General features: G+C 39.9%; 1 protein-coding gene across 4 annotated transcripts in view; it reads left to right on the top strand.

Annotated features, from left to right (window-relative positions):
- Nucleotides 1-25,705, top strand: part of LOC144475613 (protein couch potato) — a 197,820-nt gene that overhangs the window by 2,436 nt on the left and 169,679 nt on the right. The gene's annotated exons all lie outside the window — the stretch shown is intronic.

The following is a 25,705-nucleotide window of genomic DNA, read 5'->3' as shown; positions in this document are numbered from 1 at the left end:
GGTGGCTTATTAAAGAGTTCTGCACTGATGTAAATTTAAAAACTAGAAACATTTCAATAATCGTTAAATGAACAATTTCAAATAACCGTTGTGACTATTATTTTAGTGTCATTATTCAGTGTTACTATAAACCAGGAGTTCATTCTATACCAGGGACGTAATATGTGAATTATAGTGATACGATGAATATTTATTATGACTAGACTGAAAACGCGAGGTTAATACAGTTACATTTCATCGTTTACTAACGTTACCACCTCTGAATATTTCTTTTGTAGCGTTTCGTGTTCTTCTTACTAGTTTCTTTGTTATAAGTGCATCAATCCTTGTTGTCGTGTCTGAAATTCCATTTTTCGTAAATCGAGTCTCCGATGCGATTTCACTGCGCCAGATTCTCGCCCTATTTAGATGATTCGGTGTAGCGTCTACTTTCTCGAACACCCTGTATATGTCTCCCTCCATCCCTCAGTTGATCGCTTCCTCGTTTTCACCCTTTTCCCTTTCTCTCGCTCCGAAACGACACGCGCGAGCCAACACGCGTTCGTATATACCAACACAGGGATAAGGATAGAGAAAGGGAGAGAGAACGAGAGAGAGATAGATAGAAGAGAGAGAGAGAGAGAGTACATCCGGTATCCTTCCTTCCTTCCTTCCCATTAACTTACCTCTCGGTTACCATCCGATCGTTCGTCCTACTCCCGCGCACGCCATATTGCCCAGTTCTCTCGCGCCCTCTGCGCCCGTTCTCGTGCCTCTCGCTCTTCCTCCCTCTTTCTTTTCTCTGTTTCTTTCTCCCTTCCGTTTCTTCCGTTCTCGGTCTCGCTTTTTCTCTCCACCTTTCTTTCTCGGTTTCTCTACCTCAACGGCGCTGGTACGTCACGGGACGCGCAGGCGCACTGAACGGTTGAACCTTACGTGTTACCTACCTATCCCACCGACGTTGACCGTATACAGGGTGTTCGACGGTGTGTGGACATTTTAGGGGCTGTTTCTAGAAGGCAAGTGAAATAATTCACTTTCGTAATCTATAATTATTTATCGAATCTTACAGATTGATTTTCCCCTCATGTACGAAATTTGCTTTGCAAGCAAGCCTTTACGCTATAATATCGTGCCGAACAGATTGCAATGTTAACCTAGATGTCGTCCATTTTTTAAAGTCGAAATACAATTCGATTATCAATGTTTGAATATTAAAGTGGACGTTAGAATATAATAATTATAAAGTTTTTTTATCGTACAGGAAGTCGTTAGTGATAGAGAATTATTAATCAATGTAATTGTAACAAGAATCGTAGTGAAAGAAGTTGTCTATTTTTTCGTAAATCGAATTACAATTCGATTATCGATATTTGAATATTGAAATGGGGGTTACCATATAGTACATGACCTTTATTGCAACAGTTCACTTTAGCTATTGTTTCATGCTTGGCCAATAAGAATTTTAGAGCATCATATGCTTTCGAGTAAATATTTAAGGATTAAATAGAAATTACCTAACCTTAACAAGAAAGGATCAGATTTTGTTTTAATTAAATAGAGATAAAGTCTATACATTTTTTTGTACTCGAGTGCAAAAGAATTCATGTAAATAAAGTACTAGATACCCTAATCTCACCCTTGTATTAGGGCATGTGTTATCTTATTTGAACAACTCAGTTAACTCAAATAAGAAGTTATTTGAAAGTTACGTAGCTGAATCTCGTATAAAACAAAATATACGGAAACTTAAACCTACGCCTATTTATATTTGTTAGCGCTCTCGATTTTGTTACCGTGTTTTGCTGTTTAAACGATGATGAATATAGACGGTGATATGTTATCGTATACTGCTATTCTTTACCTCGGCTTACTGTTTTGATGTTAGAAAAGTAACAATGGAGAATTATAGCTATCGCTAGCGTTCGACAGATCGAATTAAATTCCAAACAAGATCTGAATCGAATTTCGTTACAAACTCAAGGGGAAATCGAGTAAGAGGTTAGACAGCTTAGGTAATGAATGTAGATATACCTTCAAGCGTTGCGTCTTAACAATTAATGCACAAATATTTTTGTCAATATCTGTTATTCCATAACTGTGTATTTATATTAAAATTGTTCTTATTTGACTGTCAAAATGGAATTGCCGGTATCTCTCGTGGTAGAAGCTTTTGTTTATGCATTGAAAATGAAACACAGTTCTGAACCAAAAATCCCACAATATCAGTGTCGTTTAAGTAATAAAACCAAAACTGAAAAATTTAGCGTAGGAATTATTAGTTTAGATATTTTGTATTGAAATTACTAGTGATATTCAATTTGTTCGATTTGTGACAACAAAAATGAATTCCACTGCTAGTTAACAATTAATATAATCTCAACGTGTAAATGAGTCGCAGCTTTCTTCTTTCGAAAAAGAGACTATAGTGATCAAACGTTTGAGAGATCGGTCGATGCACGTGAGTCGGGATAGTGATGCAATCTGTGCAATTGATAGTGATAGACTGTTAACACGTGCGCATTTCTAATCGTTAACATGGCGACTGAAACTGCAAAGTTTAAGCTTTCCTAAATCATTGCCGCATTATTTGAATACATCACGACATAAAATTATTTCTGAACTAATAACTATGTTAATAATTGAAACACGAAGCTCTTAATTTATTTTTGTCATTTCTATATTTTGTTTTATTTTGACTCGTGAATTGACATAAGAAATCAATTATAAATTCAAGCTTCACGAAATATGAATTTATTGAAAATTCAGTAATCGATTTGGAAAGTTCAATGGGCGCGTTTCGTGTGTCTGCGATCAGTAGTCACGGCAAATCATGGACGGACATGCTAGTCAATTTCTGTTTCGTAGCGCAATGATCTAGAATCTAGAATATAGTCGTTTTTCTTTTTGCATTGTTATACTATTAATTATAGTTGTGGTATCTACAGGTCGAAGGTCTGTTCTATCAGCGTGAAATAATTAATTTTCTCTTGCACGTTTAATTAAATTGAAAAACATGAGCAAAATACATTTTAAGCCATTTTTCATTTCAATCGGTGTTTGAGTTTTGTCTAAATAATTATATTGTTGAAAACTAACTATATTACTACAATTTCTACAATTACTCTTTGTAGAACACATTTATCGTTTTGCAATTCAAATTAATCCTTTTCGTAGATCACGTTCTGTTCGCGTGTGAAACCTGTATTTATATTTCACATCCGGGACAACCAAAAAATAAATTTAATTTGCATAAGAGTGCGAGATAAAAATATCTTACGAACAGTACAATAAAAAATAGCTAGAATATTATGAAAGCGGTTGAAAAAACTCTGCCCATATTTTTGAACATTCTTCTTTATAAATTTTCATCGAACGTCGCTGTTTTAAAGCAAGAATTCTCCATTTATGAAACATGGGTACATGCTCATACGTTACTATTTTATTCGTATCATTTTTAAATGAAATATCAAATAAATATGTTCAGAGTTCATTATGTTATCTAGGAACATTGATCAATTAAACAGTAATATAATTATTCCACGATAACGCTTTTAAGTTGTAATAAAATCGAAGTTGATCTTGTACTTCCTAAAAAGCGTTCCATAATAGGTACGTTTCTTATGATTTAAAAGAAAATGAATATAGCTTGGAAAAGGATTTACTTAATTCAGAAAAATTGAGTATCGTCTTTAAAACGTTAATGTAAATAACTGTTGTCGTTAAAACGAAGCGAATTTGGTTATCACCTTGAATCCTTGGAACACACGATGTATAGTGTTACCGAACGAGTCTGACTCGGTTGTGTGTCACGATTTCGTGGACACCCTGTGTGCACATTAATGCCCGTAAGTAAGCACTTACATGGGGAAGCGTGTGGGCCCGCGGTAGCATGTGCGGCACCATATCATTGGCGAGTATGGCGGAGATGGTGAAAATTCGATCGTGCGGCTCGCACACAACAGCGTGCCGCAGGTGACTCCGTTTCCATCATTCGCTCGATCGGTTCGGTTGGCTGGCTGGCCGCTAGCTCGCTGCTAGCCAGCTAGCCGCTAGCTGGCTGGTTGGCTGACCGACCGGCCGGCTAGCTGGTTGGATGGCTGGATGGCTAACTGGCTGACTGGGCTGACTGCCTAGCCTGGTTAACACGGCCCGGCTTCCTTCCTCGCACAGCCCGTGCACCTGAGAGAGTGACGCGCCACGCCAGACCACGCTTGTTATTGATTTTTCCGCAACACGAGAGCCGCCGAGGGCTCTCTCGCCTCTACGGTGTGCGTCACATCATATGGTGGTGGATTACGCTCCTCCGCCGCACGGCACACACGCGTTACCGCCAACCAAACGGTTCGATCCAACAATAAGTCCTCTCGGTGAAGATCCATGCGTGCCCGCTACCGAGCTCGCCGATTTTCCATCGGCCATGCCCGTCGCGCGCGCGATCCCTCGATTATATATCTCGCTAACGCGATCGCGGGTTCGCGCCGCGGCTGTCGATCGTTCAACCCGTCGTGCCGTTATCAAATCACGTCTGTCTCACGAGCTCTCGATTATCTCTCGCTAGACCGCCTCTAGACCCGCTCGACGAATCACCTTCGCAAACAGACGTCGTTGTATGGATCTTTCCGCAGTTTCTCCGAGCTTCCTGCCTCGCAGCGACGAATTTAGCGATAGACTTATAGTTAATGAGCTGACGCTTAGAGCGGCAGATTTTCAACAATAATAAATGTTTCTTTCAATGCCGATAATTATTATGGAACCGTGACGAATGGAATATAGAATCCGAATTGTGGAAAATAGAGATGGAGGCGACGTTGTTAATGTAATTTCAACGTCGTTAATCCTGGAAATTTAATGAAATGTTCATTGCAGCGTTTCCGTCCTTTCCGCTCTGCCCTAGTGCAGCTCCAATATGTGGGCCAGAGATTTTGTTTGCAAGACAAAGAGATTGTAAATGCCACAAACTCCGTGTTTGCGTTGCTCCAAAGAGACACAGTGCCAGCTTAGAGTCAAAGCGTACGTTTAATTTCTTATTCTGCTACTTTTTTAAGTGATAAAATATGTAGGTTGCGCGAATTAGAATATTAAACGTAAACCGGCTCGCGAATGTAGCTCATCGCTCACCACGGAAGTGTTCTATAAATATAATATCTATGACACGAAATAACATAATATAGTCAAATATGCCTTCCTATATTTTAGTAGATTATGTGTGAAATTCACCATGAGCGCGACTGGTTTTTATAGTACAACAGGTTAAGAATCCAATTAAATATTTGTAATAAAATAAAATCCAAATAGTTCTTACCGAAGCCTGTTAATCGCCGAAGAAAGGAGAAAAGAAGATCGCTTCTCTCGCACGTGAACGACGCTATGGAACCGAGGATAAATCACGAAACCTACCATCTGCTAACCGTGTACAAGCAAAATCCTGTTAAACAAATACGCGGATATAAGTCGCGCGGAAAGAGATCCATGCGTCTCCGACGTACGAGAGATTTTTCTAAAATGGCTGTTAGCTGACCAAACGGGATAAAAGCGGACAAGAAGAAATATCTATGGCATCCCATCTTGTAACAAACGCGCGAGAATCGAACGGCCGGAGAGAAGCTCCGACGAAGCGCCAATAATTTGTCGCTGAACGACGACACCGATAACTTCTCAAGCCGATCAGCATTTATATCGCTTGCGTTACGGTTAGCGGCGCGTCCAAGTCGAAAGTTGATGCGCCGATTAAGAACGTGCGCGCGCGCGCCGCGAGCGTCTCAAAGAATCGTAAAAGCAAATCGAGCAAAACGACGGCCAAGTTTCCTCTGCTCCGTGGCTGGCCGTTTTCATTCGATAAATCACTCTTCCCGATCCGGATGACAAGCCGAACCCGGCCGTGGAGATCGGCCATCTTTCTCGGCGCGGGATAGCGGTCTTGCGAGATCGACTTTATGGATAAGCGTTTGCTCTGCCGGAAAATAATTCGCTATATAATGTACGAGTGGCGATTGGGGATTCAGGATTAACAGCTTTATCTGTCTGCTTCTTAATGGTCGCGTCTAGATTAACGGAGCGCTTTCAAGCTGTATAAACCTTAATACACGAGACTCGGCTGTTTACTTGGAACCAGAGTATTTTTTAAAGACGAATGAGAGCACAAAAAATTACTTGGATTAATATAAACGCGACAGCTTCCTGGGAAAGAATTATTTAAGTACAGTATTAATTCTTGAATAAAAATCTGTTGCATGTATAAATTTCTGAGATAGCGCGGTTTATAGTTATACTGTGTACTTAACCCCTTAGCTTACAATGACGTATGAGAGACGTGATAGTTTTTCGGGGCCAAACATAAACAAAACGTCTCAAAGACGTGGTAAGTCTACCGGACCAAACATAAACAAGACTTTGGGCCCGCACAGTTGGAAATCAAATCGTAAGGCAAGGGGTTAATAAATATAAAAATCAATCAAGAGAATATATGCATTTTATATTATGCTATAATAGAGTTCGCTATATTAATTATAGTATAATGCAATAATAATAGAGTCGAAAGTGGAACACACGTGACATTAATACATTTTACATTAACACTGCGACATAGACTGTCTTTTCTGACGAAATATTTACGATTAATATGCACTAAAGTGATCTACAATGACTAACTGCTTAATCGTTAATTAACTAGCTAGCATATTTTACAATATCCAATTTTTTACTATTTTTTAGAAACGAACTTTCCGCCGAAAATCGTTGCGTTAAAAAGACACCCACGAACAATATTTGCGCTTCATTAGGCGGTCGCTCGCAGTATCGACAAACAGTGAATCTCTAATAAATTATCGATGCCGGTATCGGCGGCCATGTTCTCAGCTGTTTTTCCGCCGAAAAACCGAAACTCTGCCCGCCGCGTACCTGCGCGTTTTCGCTGGCGGCTCGACGCGGAAAATAAGCCACGTAATAAAAATCGTACACTCTGCTCGTCAGTGCGGAGAGTTCGTAATTAAAATTTAGTCGGTGATCTTGAGATAAAAAGCGTGTACGGGTGAAGCTTTTTTTTTCGGGGAAGTTGTACGATTTCATTCCCCTCCCCCTTCTCTCTGTTTCTCGCTCTCTCTCTCTCTCGTTCTCTCTCTCTCTCTTTCTCTCTCTCTCTCTCTATCTGTCTCACCCTTCGGCAGTTTCTCTCCTTGTTTTTCCGCTTGTTTGTCGGTTCCCTTCTCTCGCGCTGTCCGCCGTCTACGACTCCCTCTACGGTGGACGGCACTGTTACCGTGTCCGCCCGAGGAAAGCACGAGAGGAAAATTTAATTCTCCCAACACTACGGATAAAAACGTATTTGTTGCGTGATGAGCCCGAGCGCGGGCCGTAACGAGGAAACGCTTTTACATTTCCCACGGCTCTTTGGCCACGGTATCCGCAAATGGGCTTTCCTTCTTTCCCTCCCCCGTTTTTTCACTGTTTCTTTGTTCCTCTCCCACTTTTTTTTTTCGGTGATACGCGATCGTTGCCGGATTTTCGGCTGTTTCGGGAAAAATGGAGAGAGAGAGAGATGACGAACGGAAAAGTCAACGGGTTGATGAACGCCCCTGGAGCAGTATCACAGGCGAGATTCGAACGACACGATGCGTTGAACCGCTCTGGTGTCTATGGTTTAGGTGCTAGGTGGTCTGTACAACTTGTACAGTTTGCGTCGATTAGAAATTACGCGTTGAATGAAAATATATCGAAGACTTTTTAAAGGATAGATCATTGTTTCAAATGGAACGCGAAATTTTTCACGCCTAAATATCGGAGATTGTTGAATTTTAAGGATTATATAACATTATTATTATTATAATTGATTTTAAATATTTCACAGGGGCAACCATTAAAAATAATCTAGAATTTCTGATAACACATAGAAAATAGATCGCAATTCAACCGAGCAGAGATTTTACGTGCCAAAGTCTTTTTTTATCTTTTCATCTAGAATCACTCCCTTCTCTATTATATTACGAATTCTAGTTCAACCTGTACATTTGTATAACACTTTAAAATTAATACATAAACTTTCGAAAACAATATTGTCTATTTATAAAATCGAACCGCAATTGAATGACACGAAATGATCTAGATATAAAATAAAAAAGACTTTCACTTTTTCGACGTCAAATGAAAAATCAGGACTTTAATTATTTCCTCGATGCCTTAACATGATTCTAGTGTCCCGATTGTCTTGTCCTCGTTTACTGTCATTCTTAGATTTCGATGACAGGGGATTCAAATTTTCTTCCGATTTAATAGAAATAATTCGGCAGCCATATTTATCGAATCGTGCGCAAGTCTGACTCGTTATTATAGCGCAAGGGTTAACGAGGTTAAGCATTAGCAAATCAGTCATTTCCTATAGAATCACGGCTGCGAGCGACGCATTCTGGAATTAACATTGATCCTATTATAAAATACTCTACGAGAGAGACCCCCCTTCATGACTCTTCCATTGGTCATGAAGTCATGGAACACAATACCACCGTCGACCCTAAACTGACGCATCCGATACAGACGACCGCGCGGTCTGGTGCCGTTCTATACGTGTACATATAGGGGCTCGAATGCCGAACAAGTGTAATACAAAAGAATGAAACCCGTAGGACAGGAAGGATATGACTGTGGACCCGTGACAGATGAAAGGGTCGATTCTGGATCCGCAAAACACCAACCAGCGAGAACCCCCTTTTTCGTTCGTCGGATTCCCGGGGTACGAGGGGATAATCCTAAGCTGATGATACGCAATTATGTGCTCATGAGATCGGAGGGAACTAGCGTCATCGTCGGGTTTCGATTATTTACACTTGTAGAAGTATTCGGACGCTTAAAAAGGGGGACCCAGAAATCTCGAATTTGTTCACACTTTCCAAATTGCTCTGACACGTGTGTAACAATAGTGTGTAGACAATGATCTCGATGATCAATCAGTCAATTAAATGAAAGAAAAATTTAAAACAATATTGGAAATTTCGTGGATAAAATACAAGGTTTATTGGCTCCAGAGATGCTAAGTAATAAACATCACCAAGTCAATTGAGAAACAGTTGAAGAAAAATTGTAGTTCTAATGAAAATTATTCAATTGTTCAATTAATGAATAATTGAAGAAAATTGAATGTCGTATCAGTTTACAGAATCGAATTGTTTTGGATCTGATAGCAACAAAACGCGAACGTGAAAGATTACGTAAATTCGATTGGGGAATTTCACTGCATATACTATACTGTATATTCCAATAGTTGGTCGGTCTAATATTTCAGAAAAGTATAAGAAACCTGTCGTTGAATAATCCAATGGTGGATCTTTCTTACAAGAATACGAATGAGTATTTTGTAATCAATTGGTAATTTATTTATAATTATGTTCGACGAATTTCTTTGATATATTCGTGTACTTTTATAATCGTACATTTAAATATACTTCAAGGCAATTCTTCGAAATACGATATTTCATGAAACATGTCAAAATTTAAATCAATTGTCAGTAACAGAACGTCCATGAGAAATTGAATATGCATTCCTTATTTCTCAACATCCTTTCAAGCGCGTATAGTGCAGCCGAAGAGGAAAGAAAACGCGTGTCACAAGATGAACAAAAAAAAAGTTGCAAGAACCAGTTTACAGATCGCATCGCGAGCCAGCGACGAGGTAGAAAATTAATTCTTCCAGGTTTTCCTAGATTAGATATAAAAAAAAGAAAAAGAAATGAACGCGAATCAGTGCGTGGAGAACCTGGAAAGCGTTTCCGAATGTTACGCAATCGATCGTGGCTCTCGCTGCGTGTACGGGGTAAAGATTTCGCATTTCGAAAGAAGAAAATTTCGAGCTGGAATCGGCGTAGAAATCGATCGTTCCCGTCGAGTTGTGTCGATATTTTTACGAATAATCGCGATTCGGTTGTATAGTCTATGCTGCAAAGTGGTGATTTTTCCTAAAAAAAATTGTCACTTCATATAGGATTTTTCATGAAAAATCGGCATAAGAAATCGCGTTAGAAATATTAGGTTGGAAACTATGAAACGGGCGTTTTTGCTTAGCCTGTGATCGGCTGCGACGTCCGTTTCATAGTTTCCACCTTAATACAAAAATTAAAATCGCCATCGATCTCAGCGTCGCAACTGGGTACACTGTTGCGTATTGAATACAAAATATTGTTTTAATAAACGAGAAAATCGGGATACTTTTTATACGTAATATACATGTATCTCGGTAACGGTAGCTTTTTTTCTGCTATATACTTTGAAAATTGCAATTTTGACTAATATTTTTGGAAAAGTTTCCACCGCGCGCCGTGCGCTCAGCTTTCCAGACTCGATGCTTTTATTTATCGTGTATTTATCTTGTATTCGGCTTCTATTTAGCGCGTATTTAGGTTGCACTTAGCTAGCATAAGCGGGGTTTGACGAAAAACACACCGCGGTATGCAAATCGCGGTGGAATCGCGAGTCCGCGGAACATTAAAATAATTCAAGCGATCCTTGAACTTCTCGCAGGGCTTCGACACCGCTCTTCCTTTTTCCATCGCAGCCCTCTCTGTCCCTTTCTCCCCGTTCCGGCGAAAATGAACCCGATGTTCTGAAACGCGCGCGAGATTCTCCCGGAGGCATTAAAAATTCCAACAAGCCGTTCGGAACTAATTAACCGCGAGCGGAGCTCGAAGCTCTCGCGCGGGGTCTCATTTTCCAAACTGGCAGACACGACCTCGCGGAAAGGGTTCGTTAAGCGGATTAAACCGTCGTCTGATTGATACCGAGAAAGCGATATCTTCCCTAATTTTTCCCAGTAATTTCTCATCCGTGCGCGTTTCGCTCGCCGATTTTCGCGTTAGCCGTGGCGCGAGCCGATCAAATTAGTCTCGAATATCACGCGACAGCCAAATAATATATCCGGTTCGAGGAATATCCCTCAAGATCACTTCGGGGGACGTATAACAGGTCTTTCAGGTATTACCGCCGTAGCGAATGTCAGACCGGAGAACATTTTTATATGCAATGAATGTAAGGAATATCCGTTACCAGTATAAATATCCTCGGTCGCAAAGTGTTCTTTCAAAAAGTGTTTGTTCTAAATGTTCTTTAAAAACAGAAATACTATCTATGCATTTTAAAAAATATTATTTTCTAATAACAAATTATTTCGTTAATTTTTTCATTTCAAATATGACAAAAGAAATAATGCTTAAAGGTAGTATTTTAGTAAACGTTCACATCGATTTGCTTCGAAATAAATAACTGTTCTCTTAAAGAAAGATTTCACAATTATCTCAAAGATATATAAAATAAAATACAACAGCATGGTACTAGAAATAATACTTCGAGTAACATTGTCTCAAATGCGGCCGAGTCTGGTTGCAGCAACGCATTTCCCATAGCGCGGATTCTTTGCCGACTCGTGAATTTTCTCTCCGCCGTGGGAATTGAAGAAAACTGCGCCATGATTTTACGCTGATTAACTTTCAGTCGGCGAGCATGGTTTAACTATGACCCGTGTCGTAATCGTACGGTATAAATTCCGCGTATACCATAAATGCGCGCAATAAAATGTTACGTTTCGATACTTGGTTGTTTGCGTATTATTCTTAAATTTTAAATAAATTGCAGGTCTTAGACAATATTCCAATTATTTGAAATTAATCTATATCTAATTATATGAAAGCAGAAAGACGCTTTTAAATGGAAAACGATGTTTTCCATTGACTACCATTTAGAGTAAAACTAAGAGATAGGGATTAAATCTTATGTTTCTTTAATAGACACAGAAACGTAACAAACGATAACGCGGCGATTTAAAATTTTATTAATGAATACTCTCTACGACTTATGTACAGTTCCCGCGGCGGTTTCTCCTCCATTGTTTCACTTTGTTTGATTTTCATACGTTGCAGAAGATTCCCTTTCTAGAGAGAATATCAAGATGAAACCTATAAAGAATTGCTATGAAAATTCACATACCATGGCTATTTGACAATGTTTGCATCTAATGTAATCACAAAATGATCGTAGACAGTCGTATTAGTCTTTATATAGATTAATTCAAACTTTGATGACTGAATATAAATATTAATTAATGCAACAAATACCCAAAAAGTGAACCGTTTCATTAACTGTCTATTAATTTAAGACCATAGATAATTTATATAGAAGAAGGACGGACCTTCTTGACAAAATTTATAACCGAGTATACTTAGAATCATTTATAATTTTAGCCATCGACATTTCCAATATATTTTTAAGCTCTACGAAACCCGTGAAAATTTAAAACAATTATCAATGTTTTAAATTTCGTTCCGAGAATTCTGTCGGACTCGACGCTCGCCGTTAAACAAATAAAAAGATATTAAAAATTTGGATCACACAGTTTGCACACGCACAACGTAACAGATGATAGACCATAGCAGTGTACCGGCCACTTACGTCCATTCGTCAGCTTCGCCGAAGAAAACCAAGGCGCAGCGATCTAAAATTTAAAACCGTGAAATTTCGAGCACGCAGGAACACCGGCCGTAGGCCGAGCACACGCGAGAAAGAGAAAGGGTCCGTTGGAATCAATGAGCGGGGCTTTTCTTTATGCACGCACCTACACACATCAATGAAAGTTAACGCATTACGCGATACCCGCGTCGAACCCGCCAGCTAAGAGGATAATGCCGTTATACTTGTGCCCGATAGCTATTTGCCCAGTGAATTCGAAATATCTTTGTCGATTTTTTCACGGGCCAATGACATTTTCACGGAGTTTCGCACTTAACCGTAGAAACCCGCGGGCGGGCGCGCGCGCGCGCTCGCACTTGCGCAGAGAATCCCGACGATTATAGGTCCGCCGTTCTGTTACGGCGTACCGCTCCCGATACCGTGCCCGCACCATTAAGATGCGAATACGATATTCGTAAATCAAACCTTGGCTAGCGCGATTCCCGATCCCGGGCGTTAATAGATCCGGCTGCGTTCCCGGGGGTGTAGTCCGACCAAAAGGCGTCCAAAAATAGGCGACGCGTGCGAATGAATTATTTTCTAAATATTTGACAGAGGGGATTTCTTGCGATTAACTGGAAGATCTTTTATGGGGTATGTAGAATAATAATACAATTAATATTAATACAATTTCGTATTTTACAAGTATGCGATTTCTAGTTACGCTGTTTAGTGAAAGTATTGCAAAAGCGCAGGTTAAAGAATTATAATAATAAGGTGAACGCATTATCACTATGCAGTCGCTCGCTAAAATAAATACACAAAGGTACGAGTCATTCCATGCTATTTTAAAAAGGCTTCATTTTTCAATATTCCGTGACTTTATTATTTTTATCACATAATTCCATATAAATAATGTTACGTAAATAAATATTGAATAATATTATATAATATTTGCTACAGTGCTAAGGACCTCGCTACCGTAATTCGTATCGCGTCGTACGCAATTCGAGGATTAAGAACATGTCCAACAAAAACTCGCATTTTCGTGAAATTCTAGTAAACAACATTGCTTCATTGGTTCAATATTCGCTGAAAATCGAGTACAATAATTCCGGCCATCTTTTGCGACGAAATGTTTCATTCTACGCCGCAAGGAACGGGAAACCGTGAACGACAACAGTAGCTCTGCGCTCGCCGTGTTGACTGCACGCCTTTTCCTTGGAAAATCGTTCCAGTCGGCGGGGCCCCGTGGATAGTCTCGTGATTTACGTTGAAGCGGTCTCTCCCGCGAGCGTATCTTCGAGCGTCGGGGATAAAATGGCCGTGTAACGTGTTCCTGGAAACGAGGCATTGTAAGAATTTCGTTCACGGGGCGTAGAGTCGCTTGTTCACGGAAACGCCGGGCGTCTACTCCACCACTGAGGGGAGAATTTGTAGCTGGTTTTTCGTCGCGATTTGCCGGCGATAAAGCAGAATTGCGGCGAGGGTTACGCCGGCGATAAAATTTAGCCGAGCACGGGCAAATTTTTATCCGGGGAGGGGGTTACACGCGTTTACGCAAGGAGTGCCGCGGCGCGGTTCCCGCGTAATCGTTCGCTCTTACGTAAGACGGTTTTATTGTGGTTCCGCGACGGTTTCACATGCACGCCGCGTTTCGGAATAAGAAAACGGTCTTAACACGCCGACCCGATCGCGCGGATACTTCTCTTTTTAATAAATTTTAATTATTTCATCGTTGCTTTTGTCGACGGTCTTGCACGTGCAGTATAGTCATCCTTCTTGCTTAATTATCCTATCGCGTTACGAATGCCTGAAATACAATAGTCGAAAGATCTGAAGCGCACGATTATTAGATTGAGATGCATAAAATATAAATGTGGATAAGTTGCATTCGTTAATTTATCGTATAAGATGATTGTACGATTCATTCGAGACACAGAGCGCAGAGAGATCCGATATAAACGCGACCCCGTGTGAATGAAACATTTCTTAATTAAATTTCAGAGACATGTAGGTTTTTCTTCAATTCACCGAGTGGTTGGTAATTAATACCGTCGCGATCGTTGGTTGTGCTGGAAAATATAAAGCTTATGATTGGTTGAGTTGATTGACAAAATGGGTTACGAAACATTAGGTACACGATCATAATTAGATCGTGGTAATTTATACACATGTTTGAAGCATACAGAAAATTTAAAAATACTAGAGCGTGTTTAAAGACGAGTTAAAGAACATAGCAAAGTTGGACGTTGCACAATTCGCTGTTTAAATTTGTAAAATTACAATTCATTGTGAAGGTAGCATACCAATTATCAACGTGGCGTACTGAGTAATAATCTGATCTTTTCTTGTTGTTGCAGGTAAGTCCAAAGATCCTTCTACCGCAGTAACCGCAGTTAAGTACACGCATCGCCGAGTTTGCATTCAGCTTTTCAATTTCATTCGCTTTTTAAATTTCTTTTGTGTGAAAGGAAAATTTTCTTTAGTCATTTCCATTTTAGCTTTTTCATCCGTTCAGATTTCATTCTTCAGTCTCGACCCGTACTATTATTAAGCTACAGTCAAGCAATAAACGACTCGGCCACTCGCAGACTATAATATACAATATTATGTAGAATTTCGTAGGCATTATAATTTATTTTACGTATTTTACTTTTTACGATAAATTGTACATGAATAGTAATTATAGAATGCCGATAGTCGTGAAAAGTTGTGAAGAGTGGCCAATGTTAATTAAGTCTTATTTTCTTTTTATTGCTGTCATTACTTGACTGTTGATGTTTATACAAAACCAGAATTGTTCGCTTTAATTACAAGAAATACAAACTAACAAGTTCTTCCTTTCCGTAGTAACTCTAATTGATTAAAAGCAATGCGTTCACTTCTTTAAATTACTTCAATCATCACTACTGTTTTAAATTGCTATTTATTATTTTAGAAACGTAATTAATTTTGCGTCTAATTTTCTCCATATATATTAACACCTTGGCGTAGTACAATGGTCGTTCTTTCACACGTTATTTATCGAATTAAAACACCTGAAAGCTTTTCCAAAATCAAAGTGATTTAGTTTGTCAGTCTGTCTACGTTTAGTTCCTTCATTTTGCTGCACAAAGGCGCAATAAAAATTAATTTCTAAATCTAGAATTCTGTGACTCGTATACATGTATGTCGAAACGGCAGTCAACGTGTTAACTGAATCGTTGCAATGGCCGCTCGATAAGTGGGAACTTGGAGCACCTCTTGTTTACAAGCATTACCCTACTCTCTACTCTATCGCCTTGCAGGAATGTATAACGACGCATTAAATGCCACTATTAAATAGTGATGCATAACATAACGCACTCCAGTTCTCTGGTTTCCATTAAACGTACGATCGAGTTTGCATTTCTACATATCAGATTTATTTTCGTCTCTTATCGGCGTGGCCGATTTAAAAGAATTAATTTGGAGATATGAAATATTCGATCTTAGGTATATTGATACTTTTTAATTGTTTTGTAAAAATTTTACTTGATGGGGAACGACATTAGATACAGTACGGTATTGGATACGATATTAGATATATTATTGTATACGATATTATATATAATATTAGATACGATATTATATATGATATTAGATACAATATTAGATACCATATTATATACGATATTAGATACAATATTGTTAAATCTGTACATTTAGATTAGAAGATTAAACTTAGGCGCAATTCAGTATCTTAAAAAGAGTAACACATCGCCAACAACATATTTTATAAAATCAAATTAACTGCGTTAATGTAAATTAAAATTTCCTGAATTGCAAATTAAGCATTGAGAATTATGACAATAATTATAAAAACACTTTCTTGTACTGTTCTTTAAAAATTCACATCTAAATTTTGGCAAAATAAATCTCGAGTGAAGGTAATTCTCGCGTTGAAAGAACAATTGTCGATTATATTTTGAACAACTTTCAACAATTACTGCCGCTATATAATTTCAGCCTGCCCCTTGTTTCTCGTAACCGATAGGGAACATTTCGCTTTCGCATTATCATAGAGAATAGGTGCACGCGATCGTTCCTCCCCCCGCGTTACAAGATTTGGCATCGCGCGCCGTCGAGCGCGGGTTCGGCGCGCTTCACAACCGGCAATAGAAAATCGGGTATAACCGTTGAAATCAATTCGCCGTCCCGCCGATACGAAACTGCAACAATTCCATTCGCAACCGTGGTAATTACTCGGAACCATAATGAAGCGGACACGAACGAAATTCTATAGCAGTCGTCGGCCGTGAGCATCGGGGCCGGCCGGGTTATAACGTTGCTCCTCCAAATTGATTAAAGTGACTGGTGTGGCCCCCCCCCCCCCCCCCCCCCTCCCCCTCCCCCCCCCCCCGCGAGGGCAAACACATCGGGGCTATTTCGGTAATTGTCAATATTTAAAAGCCGGATCTGTGTGTGGTTTGTTGCGCAATATCGAAAATAATAATCGGTCCTGACCGGGAGAACAGAGGGGAGGAAGGGGGGAGAGGGAGGACGGCGGATCGATGGGAGAGAGCGAGGAGAGGATAGATAAAGGAACGGCGCGACGCGGACCGCGCGAGTGCCTCCTTGAATGACGAAACTCAATTAAACTTGCCAGCCACGAAATAACATCGCCGTGATTGGGATTTATGGGCAAGACGAAAAATAGACCGGCGCGGCACCGTGCCCCCTCGCCCCCCCCTCCCCTCCCCGGAAGCGCCGATGAACTTTTACGGCCGGAACCGTTCCGGGGACCCGTCGTTCAGGCCTTGCCAATCTTCATTTCAATTCGGAATGCTCGAAAAGCGATGCTAATATACTTTTTGGGACATTTCATTTTGCGTCGCGCTAGAAATTACATTATTTGTATCGAAAGCTACCTAAAAGCTACGAAAGCTACGTAAAATAATTATAATACATTTAGTAATTCGAAGTAACAAAGTTAGGACTGAATGATAGGGATGAGTGATTTGACGTATGGATAGGCCGCCATTTTGATATTTCCAACTTGGACAAGGAAATCGTGAAAGTTTCTCAGTTAATATTCAATCGTTGCGATATCGGTTAAAAATATGCAGCAACTTTAATGCGAATCACTTAATTTTCTCTTTTGTCTAGTAGCATGTGATGTGAAATATATTGGGTTTTCCATTGTGTTATTATTTCGAACCGTCGAAGATGGATGCATCTAACTTGGGATATTCTGGAGTATATCAGGATACTTTTGTTTTATGGGGAAAGGTGATGAATGTTTTGCAATAGAAGTTCCAAAGAAGAGAAAAAGGAGAAGTGCTATAATAATGCCAAGATCCATTCTATAATAATACCATGATCCATTCTATATTAAGATCTATTCCATATTATATACCATATTAATCTATTCCATATTAAATTTCATATTATATTCTATTCCATAATAATATCAAGATCCATTCCATAATAATACCAAGATCTATTTTATAACAATATTCAGATCCATTCTATAATAATACCATGATCCATTCTATAATAATACCATAATCCATTCTATAATAATACCATGATCCATTCTATAATAATGTCAAGACCCATTCTATAATAATATTAAGATCCATTTCATTATAATATCAAGATCCATTTCATTATAAAACGAAGATCCATTCTGTAATAATACTAAGTCTCATTTTTTAATAATACCAAGATCCATTTTATAATAATACCAAGATCTATCCCATTATAATACCAAGATCCACTTCATAATAGATGTAAGAATGGTATTATATCATTTACAATACTTACACATTTTCAAGCCGCTACGGGACGTATTTGTCAAGAAATATTAATGGCAACGCTATTAGATCTCCGACCGACTATTATCCTTAAAATGACAAATATCGATCACCGTGCGTCGTTTCGCGAGATTCTATTTGCGGTTCGCGATCCGCTTTACTCGGGAACAACGAGTCGTCGTTTCGCTACTGAAAGCGACTTTGCGCTTTTGTCGTTTTCCCAGACGATCGTGCGGTGACTTCGAGAATCGATTGTAGTGCTATCGATGCGACTGCCGCAGCCGTAGCAGCAGCCGTGTGCCGGCTAGACGGTGACGGCACGTGGTCCTCGCGATAGTGAGAGAGAGCGAGATGAGAGAGAGAGAGAGAGAGAGAGAGAGAGAGAGAGCGAGGTAGAAATAGAGAGAGAGAGAGAGAGATAGAGAAATAAAGGGAGATAGAGAGATAGAGGAAAGAAGAGGATAGGATAGGATACCTTTGATACAAGCTTCCGTAAATCGATTTAACATGGTTCCTTATGCGCTGAAACGAACGAGCGAGCAAATCCAATTATTGGAAAGAAGAGCGGTCAAGAAAAGCGGATTATTCTTTGACGTGCAACGACTTCTCTCTCCGTAAGCTCGGGACACAATTGCGAATCTGGATCCCTCTCGTTGCCCGCTGCCTCCGATCCTCTCCGCTAAATAGAATCGAAGTCGATACGGTAAAATGTGCTACTGAAAATTTAAGCGGTATCTTCTTGTTAAGCGGCGTTTGCTTTCATCGATTCGACCGATTGTTGAACAATCACCGGTTATCACGGTTATGCTTACCATTATGTCTCTTGTTGTCGATATAGTTGTCGTTGCTGGAAAACTGTAGGTGTTGATGTAGGTATCGATGTAGGTGGGTGATGTAGATGTAGATTCGAATTGCTTCCTGGTCATCTCTTGATCAGTTTGAAGCGTTATTAGAATGAAAAAATGGAAACAGCCTCCCATAAAAATATGGTGTTTTTGATGTAACGAAGTCGTCAACGCTTTTTTAAACTGAACTTTATCCAGACGAGTAAATGAGAGAAAACTTTGTAATTGAATAGATGTATATTACTTCTTTGGTCTCCTTTTGCAAAATGTAGTCAGACGTCATTATGGAACAGTATGTCACCAAAGTATGTCCCCAACATGGTACAAGCGACTGAATTGTGATCGATCTTACGTAGAGAAACAATTGAGAAAGATTGACATTCTTTTCATTTAAGGCTTCGTTTTCGAGCAATTCGAGTTCGAAGATTTGATAGGTTCGTGCGCCTTAATGTACATTAAGAATAGAATTTATTTGAAAATTATTTGTTTAAAACTTGATAAATTGAACGCGTAATACTGATTTCGTTTATACTCGAATAAGTAGTTGGAATTATAGTGGCCTAAGTCGTACTGTCCTCATTGTGACAAACAAGGAATATTATTTTTCAATAACATGTATATTGTTCACTGATCAAATTCATGGTTAAGATACTTCAGAACCAAGTCAACTCATAGTAATTTTATAGTTTATTTTACTCGTCTTCCTCAACATTTCTATAGAATAGATTTTAAGATATAATTCATGCTTTTCGAAAATGTCGTTTACCATGATTCCAATCCATATGTCGACGTTCGGTTTTAATATATTAAGTACCATCCCCGGGTAGATAAAGCATTAATTCGATCAGAACTGAATTCGGGCGGTAACATATTAAAAAATAGTGGAAATCGTTGATGGTACCGCGAACACAAACATCGGCCCGTACAATATAATTTCTTTCTAATTTTATTCCAGCGAGATGCAAATCGTTTTGGAAACTAATTATCGCGCAGCTTACGCTCGCTCCGCCGTGATATATTCGAATGGAGAGCCCGCAATTTTATTATGCAATATTCCGCGCGATAGTTTTACAAAGTAAACAGGCCTGCAGGCCGCGCGCGCACTATCCCGCAGGAGAACGGGAACCGTGAATCAACATTCGATCAATTCGGTATCACTTATAAACTCGACGCTCCCGGGCGGCGGCTCCCTCCCCTCCCCCCTCCCTCCTCCTCCCGGTCCGCCGTTTCTTATCGATTTAATTAATTAAAAATTCTTTGTATGCGTTAAAGCGCGCCCCGCGAATGGAACAAGCACTTGATTAAAGCATCGTTAGTTTAACGAGTCGGATTATTGCGCCGGCGAGTAATCAGCTCGCCCAGAAATTTTCGCCGTTCGCCTACTCTCTGCATCCCCGACGCCTAATGAAGCGGTTACCGGTCTCTGACTAATAAATCAACGGTCAACGTTCCGCCCAATTTTCTATGCCTCGTTCACTGTCCGATCCCGGCATCATCGATTTACAAATGCCGATTTTGTTGTTTGCGACGTGACGCGAGTCTCGATGCGCTTTAATCGGTTACGAAAATGTAGCGTAAAGTGCATACTTTAGATATTCGCTGTTATACCATTTATTATATTTATATTTATTAGGAAATTTTCGAATGCAATCTTCTTTTCGGTACAGGTGATCTCTATTTAACGAATATTCGTACGAAAATCTGTTACGCCTTGCTCTTATTGTTTCATAAATATTTAGACACGTGTACGTTCAATGGTTCATTGTTCTTGCGTATGAATAATGGAAAACTTGGTAATTTGAAAGAATCGAGCGAAATCAGTTCTGAAGATTCGGTAATTTTTTATTGAAAATAAAACTATCTGGATCGAATATCTGAAACTATGACTATGATAAAGTAAAGAATATGGCTTATTCATTAAGACACTATTTAAAACAGATTTCGCTCGGATATGAAAACGTTAAGATATAATCTTCTAAAATCGAATGCGAAACGAGACGACTATAATCCAGTCTTATCCCTACCGCGGGTTTCTTCCCCGCGAACGCATCCGTTCCCGACTAATGCGCGTTTCCCCGCGGGAGCATCGAGTTGAACTTATGCTCGTGACACGGTTGAACCCGTCGCTAGTCTGCGGTTATCGACTGTATCGTTTTCCCCCGCGGGAAGCGTAAAAAGTTCGCCCGTTGAGAAAGTATTTTCTCCTGTTTGAGCAAAGAGGTCACGACGATTTGTTGCGGAACAATGAGGATCCGCGCCGGTGTCGACAGGGTGGCGTTGCAGGCTTCGTTTAACCGATAAAAGAAAGAAGGTTAAACGCTTAACGCGGCAATTATCGATATCGGCGTTATAGCCGTGGATGAATGCCGGCGTTGATACTCGGCCAGGATGCGATCCGAACATCTTAAACAGCGGATTTCGTGTTCGTCAAACGAATGATAAACGTTCGCGTGGCTCTACAGCGTATTACACGTCGCGACAACAATTGCAACTGTGCTTCGCGCATTTTTCAAATCTTCGTTACGGGACAGATAAAAAAGTTAAAAACCATCGATTTCATATCTCTCGTTTCAGATAACAATAAAATGAAATAAAGTTGTACAGTTATTGTTCCAGTGGCATTTTAAATAAATTCTAGTCGTTTATTCCAAGCTTGAAAAATGATACCGCGATTTAATCCTTTGCCGTCGAGTGGCCGCTGAAAATCGTACCACGTTTCGAAATAATTTTTCTCAATTTTATTTACATTCAAAAAATTGTCGACGGTCTGTTAACCGATGCACGGGTCGCAAAATTTTATTACATAATGCGTAAAATGCACCGAACCATGAAATGGAAACGCTGTATAAGTTTGGCAAAATATTTTGGCTTAGAGTTAAAAAGGATCCGACCGCGATGACTTCGGCGCAAAGGGTTAAATTATTATAACAATACAATAAATATTAGGCACATACAAAATTTATTCTTCTCTTTCTTTTTACAGAATTTTCCGATAGACCCGATACATTGTCCCAGTATCAATTCCATTCATACATTGTCCACAAAACAGAGCAAAAGTATATCCGTGTAAAATACGCGTTCGTGTACCGAAGATTACGGCCAGATTCGGCGCAGATAATACACAGGTTCTCTTGGGAGTTCAAATAACAGAGGCTTCGATCATACGAACGGAGGCACCGCCGTGTTCGTACCGAATTCATAGCGTTTGACCGAAATCAGCGGCCATGTGGGTAAATTCCGTGCAATCGAATGTGGAACAGCTGGCACGCGTTTACGCGTTTAACGGTCGTTAAAGGAAAAGATTTCGATTTGCATAAATTCTTGGTATCGTGATTGATATTGTGATTCGCGGGACCGAAGTAACCGCGCGCCGCATACATATGCATCTCGTGCTACGCTGGCGCTGCATGCATGTAGCGATGGTACGCGGCGGTTGCGGAGCACCCGCGATCGATAAATCCAGTCGCACGGGTCGCAGTCGGAGTTGCGGTAGGTTAGTTGTTTCCTTGCAGCAATAATGCATACACACATGCACATGTCCGTATCTTGTATACATATACATATACAAATAAATATACGTATACATATACGTATCTTGTATACATATACAAATAAATATACAAATAAATATACGTATACATGTCCGTATCTTGTATACATATACAAATAAATATACGTATACATATACGTGTTTATATACACGTATATACAGGTGTGCGCGCGAGAGTATGTCCTGCCGCGATCAGATGCGTGTCTGACGTCCTAAATTTTCAAAGCGGCTGCTTGAAAATTTTAGAGCGCCGGGTTCTTGCCGCAATTTCCTGTTGCATGGATTCTGTTCGAAATCGAGCAACCGTATCTCACGAATGGGCCGTTCCTTCGTTTCCAGCGCAATATTTATTAGTGGCAAAAACAAATGTATGCAGCGCACGGATAAAAGTATTCGCGCGGCCGATGTTGTACCGCGCGTGCCGTAAAATATTATACGCTCGCCTCCGGAAGCATTAGAAAGCGTTAAAAGGCACGGGGAAGACAGTTCCATCGTCTGTATTAACCCTTTGCACTCGAAGCCTGTAATTCTAAAATAACTTTTCTAACATGCAGCGTTTTCATTTTGTATGACGAAATGTACGCATGTGATACTGAATCTTGTAACTCGTGCAACAGCAGTTGTACGTTTAATAATTTTTCGTAATATAAAAATGATTTTCGTTCCGTAACAATTTTAATGGCGCCTAAGAGTCACCACTGCAAAGAGTTACTGCGATGAGAAGATCATTGCTCCGCTCTATTGACATGATTTATCAATCGTTTATAGATTATTAAAATATAGAGTGTCCACGTAATTCGAGCATCCGCTGTATCTCTTTTATTATCGATATCAGGAATAAATGTCGAAGGTGAACGCGATTAATGATATTAATAAATAATATAAAAAGAAGAGAAGAAATTGAGAAATCCTTAGAGCGAGCTATAGTTTTGTTTACGAGTGTAATTCGTTGCGTTTCTATCGATGCCGAAGGCTATATTATTTTATACATATTCACACCTGGTGGCGAGCCACGTGCAGATAACATCGGACAAATTCATAATGAGGTTCGTCACCGTCTTCGCGGAAGCGCGACGGAAAACCTCGGGAAATCTGCAGTTTTTGCGGAGTGAAACGAGAGCGGCACGATGATTCGTTCGCTGTTGGTATCACGAAACCGCATAAATAGCGTCTATTAAACTTTTGCGGCCGGTCTCGATCATATTCTGCGAATCATTATACTGAATCACCGGTGTTTTATATTTTGTCCAAATGACATATATATTTCCTTCAAGCAACGTATATATATATATATTGTCGAAACGAAGCATTCAATTTAATTATAATTAAATTTTAATGCTACGCTCAATCACCGTTATAATATTCGTTATTATCACTACACCGTGGAATTTCATGCAAAATGAAAGCTTTCGTTAAATTATAATTTTGGATAGTCAGATATTCTGTAACGAAATACTAAAAATGTTATTTCACCATATTTTTCTCTTGAACGCATAAAGATTCGTAGTCCTGTTATTATTATAAATAAATTACGTCGCAGCCAACTCGCGGAACGGCCTTATAGGTTTTGCACTCGAAATTCATGGCGTTGCAAGAGCTCTATTCGCGCATTTTCCAAATCGAATTCACTCTTTAGCAAATCGATATCACCTTCCATCAAATTCATCCTTGTGCAAACCAATTTCAACTATTCGCAAATTAAATCCATCCTTTCACAAATTAAACTCACCTTTTTGCCAATCGAGCTTTCGTACATTGTTTGCTTAAACTGTTGTAATCGAAGTAAAATATTATTTTATATATATATACAGTATTATTGCTGTTATTGTACAACTATTATTGCTGTTATTATGTAACTATTTCGGTTATAAGAAAATTGTTTTTATAACAAAAATGGATCAAATAGAAAAGTGTTTAGACGTCAGAAAAATTCAAAGACTTCTTGCGACTTGTTACAATTGTTGCAAAAGAAACGATATCTGCGCTTTTATTTCTTACCGTTAACTAACTCGGTCAATTTTTATCTTTCATTAAGATTCTCGGTTTAATCATGTTACTTCGTCCGATTGTCTCTACATTTGTTCTTAGCAGCAATCCCCGTAGCAATTTGCTAAGATTCGTATTAATATTTTAAGTTATACTGTATTATTTTGCTCTGGAGACACGCGCAGAATTAATTAAATTTCCGATAGGATGAATTTGATTCTTGTAAAAGATGAACTTGTCTATTAGGAAAGGTGAACTTGTCTATTACGAAAGGTGAACTTGTTTGTTGCAAAAGTTGAACTTGTCTATCGCAAAAGACGAATTTGTTTATTGAAAAAGTTGAAAGCGCCCAGCATTGGGAGCGGGGAGCCCGTATCGCGGAACACCGTAGGAGAAGCGAACACATGGCTGGAGGAAACGGGGTATCGCCTTTTTCGGACGCGGCTGACAGAAACCGCAGGTGTTGAAGCGATGGCGACGGCCGGTAGGTACGCGACCGTATCGCCGTGGCACGCACAGGTGAAAATACGCGACCGGAGAGCCTCCACGGTGCTCGATCGATGGAATCGGAGTCGCACACGCGGTGCAACGTCGGGCTCTCCTCTATCCGCTTCTTCGGGCGGCGCGTCGCAGCTCGCCGATATCCACGCGTGCGTGTACCAAACGCATTGAATTTCGTACAGAGCACGGGGAATGATTGTATAACGATGAACAATAAGACTTGGGGATTCTAGCGGGAGGGCATTATGGCAGAGCGGATGTTGTATAACGGTTAGCCAGCGAAGAGGAACGAGACGGGAGCAGCAAACCGTAAACGCCACGAGCGCGTTCATCCTCTGTCTCCCTTTTCTCTTCCTTCGTCGTTCCTTCTCGATCGCCTTTCTCTTTCTCCCTTTCTGCCCCTATCGTTCTCCCTCCCTATCTCCCTCTCCCTCTCCCTCTCTCTATCTCTCTCTTCTCTAAACTAATTTCTTCCTTTGTTCCTCGGTACGCTCTTCTCCTCGTTCTTTTGTGCCCTATCCGATACCACATTTATATATCTTTTCGCCTCTCCTTCGCTTTTATTTCTCCGTTGTCTCTCGTCCCTTTTTTTGCTCATCTCGTAATTCATCTTTTCTAGCCGGCGCACCTGCCTCGGACAC

Source organism: Augochlora pura, chromosome 2 (assembly GCF_028453695.1).
Source record: "Augochlora pura isolate Apur16 chromosome 2, APUR_v2.2.1, whole genome shotgun sequence".
NCBI classification, from domain to species: domain Eukaryota; kingdom Metazoa; phylum Arthropoda; class Insecta; order Hymenoptera; family Halictidae; genus Augochlora; species Augochlora pura.
Note: the sequence above shows the minus strand (reverse complement) of the source record. Positions and strands in the feature narration are given on the sequence as shown.